At 40.7% G+C, this 6060-nt stretch overlaps 1 pseudogene; it reads left to right on the top strand.

Annotated features, from left to right (window-relative positions):
- The first annotated feature begins 586 nt into the window (after positions 1-586).
- Positions 587-1176, top strand: LOC132487701 (large ribosomal subunit protein eL19-like; annotated as a pseudogene).
- The last annotated feature ends 4884 nt before the right edge of the window (positions 1177-6060 follow it).

Genomic DNA, 6060 nt, shown 5'->3' with positions numbered 1-6060 from the left:
TATATTCATCCATCCTGCATGCCTGACTAGACAGTGAACTCCCTGAGGTGCTTCTAGAGCTTGGCATCCTCAGTGGCTACAGTGCTGCCCTGCATTTATTCACATGTATCTAAATTTATATTGGATCTGGATGAACTGGCTGTTACATTAGGCCTGAGTCTGGGGTTAGTGAACGAGGCATCCTCCACCGTCCTGGAAGTTATAGTTTATTAAAGAAGAAGAAATCGGTCATTAAAGCTGCAGGATATAGATTAAAAGAAATTTACAGTGCTCTGTGTGTGCATATTACCAGGTGACCAAACGTAGGCAGGATAGTTTGGGAATGTTTTGTGAGAAAGTGATACTTAAGCTGAGACCTCAAGGGTGAGCGGTAAGGGCTCAATAACTGATAATACCTCTTTAAAAACTAAACTACAGAACCAACTTTAAAGAGCAGATAAAAGGTCACAGGGGGATTTAGAGATTCAGCCAATTCAGTTATGGCAACTTCAACTTACATGAAGGACAATTAGTAAAAGAAATGGCATTTTATTTGATTCCCAACTTATCTAAAATCTTCTAACCTTTCACCACTGCAGCTGCAGCCATGAGTATGCTCAGGCTTCAGAAGAGGCTTGCCTCCAGGTCCTCCTCTGTGGCAAAAAGAAGGTCTGGTTGGACCCCAATGAGACTAAGGAAATCACCAATGCCAACTCCCGTCAGCACGTCCGGAAACTGATCAAAGATGGCCTCATCATCCAGAAACCTGTGATGGTCCATTCCCAGGCTTGATGCCAGAAAAACACCTTGGCCCACAGAAAAGGCAGGCCTATGGACATAGGTAAGCAAAAGGGTACTGCCAGTGCTCGAATGCCCTAAAAGGTAACCTGGATGAGGAGGATGAGAATTCTGTGCCCGCTGCTCAGAAGATACCGTGAATCTAAGAAGATTGACCACCACAGGTATCACAGCCTATACCTGAAAGTGAAGGGTAACGTGTTCAAAAACAAGCGGATTCTCATGGAACATATCCACAAGCTGAAGGCAGACAAGGCTTGCGAGAAGCTTCGGGCGGACCAGGCTGAGGCCCGCAGGCCTAAGACCAAGGAAGCCTGCAAGGACCATGAAGACCGGCTCCAGGCCAAGAAGGAAGAAATCATCAAGACTCTGTCCAAGGAGGAAGAGACCAAGAAATAAAGTTCTCCCTCTCTTCTCTGTACATAGTGACCTCGGCAATTAGATAGACCACTCATTCAATAAAAAAACAAGCCTTTATCTGCCTTAAAAAAAATTCTTCTCAAGAAGAACAAAAGACAAATGGTTGGAGACCCTAGGGCTAACCTCACAGTCGGGCAGTTGGAACCAGGCTGGCCTGTGATGAAGATAACTAACCAGCTGATGGTTAAAAGATAGAACAGGTGATTCTTGGAGTCATCTGCTTTAAAACCAGTGCTTTTCACAATTTCCTTTGCTTTAGTAGCATTATCTTCATGCCAAAGTGTTTGTGAATATTACATGAATTAATCAACATAAAAGCTCTTTGGGAAATCAAGGTCTCCAGGGATAGAAGCTACTTTTACTTATCACCTTCCTTTGTGTGCTACAACAGAGGAGGCTTTCCTTTTACAGAGAATATTAAAGAACAATGATTAAGCATGTTCTTGGACATCATAAACGTATACAAATAAATGCCTACTAAAATTGTATGAAGGCTCATAAAGGTGTAAATAGGAGGAAGAAAAGGCATTTGCAGAATCTTTCCCTATACCTGTGAGATGCCCATCAGCATTGGTGGCAATGCTGTTCTCTTGATGCTTATCAAAAGTGCATGGAAGATTGCAGGGTGAGCTTATGGGCAGACACTAATAGATGAAATTATGTGATCTCCTCAATCACCAGTTTGCCTCTTACAAAATTTCTGCAGTTAAAAATTTTGACTCAAGAAGGACACAAACTGAGTGACTGCTAGCAGGTCACTGAGCACCCTATCTGTATATTTATATACAGATAGATCTGGAAAGTAAGCTTTCCTAGGACTCAGTGAAAAGCACATCAGAGAATGTTGTCATTGCCTCATATCTTCTGAGCTGGTTATAAGACAGTGTTTATAAGGAACTTAAGAAAGGGAGAACCTTGTTTTCAAATGAGATGGTATATGGAACTCTCATATAAAGATGCATAAAATTAAAGGTGATCTGATTGAAAGTGGCAATTAAAGCCAACAGCTCTGCTTGGCCAGTATCTGTGATGATGTCCCGACTCTTAGAATCCCCTCCCAGCAAACCAGAACCTTCCTGGGATGGCTAAATCCAGGTCAGTCTATATCTTCCTGGAAGCCAGGGGATGTTGTAAAGCCTTGGGTTGCATGTCCATGGTCTATGAGGGATAAACTGAGAAAGTGCAGAAGGAAGTATTGTCTCAGGGGGCAAAATTGGAATAGTGGCTCCACCACAACTGTGCATCCAAAGGGGTCAAAGCAGATAGATAACAGGATTGCTTTTCATGGGAAGTGAACAGTGCCAAGTGGGGCAAGTATACCCCCACTCAAACCAAAAAGCAAGGTTTTTAAATCTGGAGCAAAATTGAATTATAATTTACTGAGGTAAATTTACAAGGGTATTTGTATGTCCATGTTTTCTTGTTAGACATCTGCAATACCTTCATTTTGTATTTCAGTTTTTTATGTCATAATATTCCCAGACATAGGATATGTGTTCAGAATTTAATATAAGGACATAAAAATGTATCAGAATTTAAAATTAGATTTTGCAGCAACATTTATCCAATGACTATGAAAAACTCAACATGGAAAAATAAAAGATAAAATTTTCATGTGTTAGGGATTTATTTTTAATGAGAAGCATTTTCTGTCTACTCAAATGAAGTAGTATAAATCAGCTGACCATAAATTATGAATGCCGATATTTGAAACATGCAAGTGTAAACTTAGGCCACTTGAGTAGGTGCTATCCTTTCATTATGCAAAATAAAACATAATCACAGCAGGGTATTGCAATGTGGGGAAAAAATCACTAACAATCATTTTTGTCTCTGCCATTCTAATCAGTTTGGAAATAGGGAACCAAGTTGACAATATTTTATTCATTAAATTTTTCTGTCTATGGATGCCTCAGATGCTCATGACTCCCTCCCCGGAAATTAAAATTTTAGGGCAAAAAAGGAGAGTGTAGTCCTTTTCACTTACTGTTTTGATATTTGTCATAAGCCTGGGTTCAGCTCTAGGTTTGATGTAACCGTGTATATTATACTTTATCACCTGAACCTATTTGTTGTTTAACCCTGTGTTATGTAGCTATTCCATCCCATAGTCCAAAAGTGTGCTGTAGCTTGGAGATAGTGGAGGGGCACTTTATGGCTATGGGGATATGGCATCTCCCCAACTGCCCCCATCAAAAGGATGATGTGGTCAAGGCACTATTACAGGCATTTTTATATTTCAAAACCCAAGCCTCCCAGGAATCTATCATACAGACCCATCCTGGTAACATTTGACACATTCAGACATGGCTTAACTGCTCTCTGGAGGGCCTTCTGAATTTCAGGATCAGCTGCCCCTCTAGCCTTGTCTCCAGAGTAAACCTAGACGGTATAGATCTGAACCTAACCCTTGGAGACTGACCTGGTACCCAGATCAGCCCAGCCACAGTCTAAAGCAGAGCTGCCCAGCCGAGCCCAACCTGGAGCCACAGATCCACAGCCAATATGCAGATTTCAGAGCGTGAGAATAACAGCATGTTGCTATAAGCCACTCTGTTTTTGGAGGGGTTGTTTTCCAGCCTTATTGTGGCAATAACTGGTCAATGGAGAGCTTCAAAGCAGGTCTGAAGGAGAGAGCATCCAATTAAAAAGTACTTGGGTTCAAACATGTAGAAAATAGGTTGCAGTTAATCATTGAATAGGACTTCTGTCATCCTGACGGTGGTATTTAAAGCTAAAAAGGAATTCATCACAGGCATCTAACAGGACTTTGTTGCTCATAAAATATAGGCTCCAGATTTTCATAGAAAAGCCATAGATGAAGTAACTAATGAAATCCATACTTAGGATAAGATGCAAATCTAGCTCATTATGCTAGTCAGAGTTTGCATATTTTGTCTCTTTTAGAGGGAGAGGTTAATCCCAAGCCCTGGCAGGATTATTAACATCCTATGTTCTGCCTGGGTTATTATTCTTCCTGTTCAGTTGGTAGAAAACGTATGGCTTTCACTGCTACACAAAGATTTTACCGGTGAAATGAGAAATCGCAGACTATGCGTTATGGACTAAAAGGAAAAGAAAAGACCAGAATCCTAGGTTGGTGCCCCATTTCTGCTGTTTCTAGGTTTGTGGCCTTGAACGAGGCACTCTATCCCTCTGCTTATTGTGCTTTTATGTCTAGGAGAGAAGTGATACCTTCGCCTACATCACAGTGCTGGTGTGAGAACCCATGTAATGATGTTATGAAGTTGCTGAGAGCCAGACATATGTCACTATGTGAAACTGATGTTAGGAGAAATGTATCATAACACAAGGGAACTGGCTTTGAAGTTATACAAACTTGGGTTCAGACTCCAACTCTGCCATTTCTTGGATGTGTGATCTTGAGAAGTTTATTTACCACCCTGAGCTTCAGGTTTTCCTGGAAAAGCAGGATTACAGCACCTGCTGTAGAGTCCTAAATGAGGTAAGGAATGTGAAACATTTAGCATAACGCTTAGCATAGAGTAGGGGCTTCCAAATATGGCAGATGGATTAACGACCAGGCATTGTTTTCTCGGCACTTGTTGACGCAGTGGCAGCAGATACAGGCACTGAGCCTCTGCAGTCACACCGTCCTTAGAACCAGGGAGAAAGTCGGGAAGTTGGCCCATTATTTTAGCTTTTGGTTGCAGAGTTACTCAGGATCCGTTCTCCTTTCCCTCTCTTCTGCTACTGATGGTGGATGCTGCTTTTCCAGACTAGAGTTTGTATCTTCTCTCATGTCTCCTCCAATGGCTCATTCTATGGTGGTAACATTTGGATGAGACTGAGTCCAGGAAGATCAGCCTTGCCTCTCCCCTGACAACTGTCCTGGATCTAACCCTTCATAATTCATTACCCTACAATTTGGTATCTTAATCTGCCAAGATGTAGTGATGGTTGATTTTTGTTAAGGAAAACAAATCATCACTAACTCTGTACCATGTTTTCAGGTTGTAAGATAAAGAAAAAAAATCATGCTATTGATTGGTATATGAAAATAGGGAAAGCTCATACTCCACAAATACTGGAGGTCAGGGGATGCAGGTTTCCCTGTTCTCTATCAATAAATATACATTTCCAGGAGGACTAGAGAATTTTAAAATTCACTTATAAATTCTAGCCACTTATTAAGCTAATGTGTTCATTTTCTAAAGGAGCTGGCAACCTGTTAAGTGTGAGGTAACCTTTAATTAGAACATTTAAAAATACTTAGTTTTATCTCCGTTAAACACCATTCCACTCTCATTGCAGAAAATTTAGAAAAAGGAAGGAAAATTGGAAGAAGAATCGAAAGACACACATAGTCCTCCCACCCACACATGACAACTCTTTACATTTTGCTGTATTTTCTTCCAGTCAGCTTTGCTGTGGACAGTTTTAACTAAATCATTTCCAAGTGAAATAGTTTTATACTCTTCTGATCAAAGGCTGGCTTTCAGTAAAGATAAGCCAGTGTCAAAAAGCTAGGCCTCTTTCAGAGTCACTGTGGTTATTCAGCATCTTTGACTTTGGGCTTTTCCAAGCCCCCAAAATCTGGGCTGGCTTCCCAAGGCATTTAGAAAGGTTGTTTAAAGCATGATGCCAACAAACATTTGCTGTCTTAAAAATTTGTGTCCAAATCTCAGCTATTTAGCTGAAAAATTAGCAGACAAATTTCAGCAAATTGAATTGTGTAGCGTGATTCTCAGTTCTGCTAAAAGGAGAATAATAAATTTCAATTGACAATAGCAGAGGTACCTTATTTGGATTTGTTTTTCTGAGTATCTTCCACTTGGGATTTACAAAATCTACACAAGCTCCGAAAAAGCTGCAATTTCCTGTCTATTAAGCCCCAAATGG

The sequence above is a fragment of the Mesoplodon densirostris genome, chromosome 4, assembly GCF_025265405.1.
Source record: "Mesoplodon densirostris isolate mMesDen1 chromosome 4, mMesDen1 primary haplotype, whole genome shotgun sequence".
NCBI classification, from domain to species: Eukaryota; Metazoa; Chordata; class Mammalia; order Artiodactyla; family Ziphiidae; genus Mesoplodon; species Mesoplodon densirostris.
Note: the sequence above shows the minus strand (reverse complement) of the source record. Positions and strands in the feature narration are given on the sequence as shown.